Raw genomic sequence first — 1,221 nt, 5'->3', positions numbered from 1 at the left:
ATACATTATACATATAGTTATATTGTCCTTTCAATTGTTGTTGTGCATTGTGAAATCCATCTTTATAGGAATATCTTATAGGACAGAATAGAACTGCCCCACGGGGTTTTGCGGGCTATAATATTTACACATTATTTTACCGCGGTGGCTTTCATGTTGTGATGTAGTAAGGTAGCTCACCTGTCGTTCATATACCAGCATGATCATTCACTGTGGCAGAAATTAGTGGAGCCTCTAGACTGAGACAGACCAAGAACCTAAAGATCTACTTCTAGCAAGAAACAAATGCATAGTTGGCCAGTAAAACCTTATGAAAAGCAGTAAAACCTTGCTTGATGAAACATTAGTTCTGGAAGCTGAGGATCCCTGAGATTAGAAGGCACTCAAAACACAACTGGGGAAGACCTCGCTCCTCAGTAAAGTCTTGATGATGTGGATGCAGTTAAGCTTTTATTAGCTTTATATGTTGATGTAGCCCAACTCAAAATGGGAAGCACAACTAAAAAATTACTAATAATCATTATGTAGAATGCATAAAAGTATAATACCAGAAAATTTGGAAGTAATAAAAAGTGAAATGCAAAAGATATTGATTAGTCAATTTTTGACTCACAGTAATCCAATAAAATAATATAGCCCATCTCCACTGGGTTTCCAAGTCTGTAAAGTTTAGTGAAACATCCTCCCTTACCTTCATCCAATGAGGCAGCTGGTGAGTTTGTACCGCAGACCTTTTGGTTAGCAGCCCAATACTTAATCCACTGTGCCACCCCGTATCTTTCATTAGTGAGCTGAACTAGATTTGTGTTGGCCATTTTGAATCGGATAATCATGTGAACTGGTATTATAAGAATTTACAACTTGAAGAATTGCAAGACATTCACTGTCAAAGTGAATGTATCAAAATTAGTTCCGAAGAACAACCCTGTCAGTGATTGGAGAATATCCTTATGTCCAGAAGAAAATACCAGTTAGTACAATGACTATTCAAATGTCTGCACCAACTAGTAAGATGAATAACTTGAAGATTCTTGCCGACTTCTGCTGTCTAAAAATGACTGGATCGTCTATGAAACTGCATTGATACTTACTGGTGATTGGACTGTAAAAGTTGGAAACCAAGAGGGATCAGCACCTGGAAAATACGGCCTTGGTGGTAGAAATAATTCTGCAAATCACTTGTGAGGTAGTTGATTGTGCCAACAAAGTCCATAAACACAC

Source organism: Echinops telfairi, unplaced genomic scaffold, assembly GCF_000313985.2.
Source record: "Echinops telfairi isolate 266 unplaced genomic scaffold, ASM31398v2 ScPeMD7_5868;HRSCAF=6743_0, whole genome shotgun sequence".
NCBI classification, from domain to species: Eukaryota; Metazoa; Chordata; class Mammalia; order Afrosoricida; family Tenrecidae; genus Echinops; species Echinops telfairi.
This window is presented reverse-complemented; position numbering follows the sequence as displayed.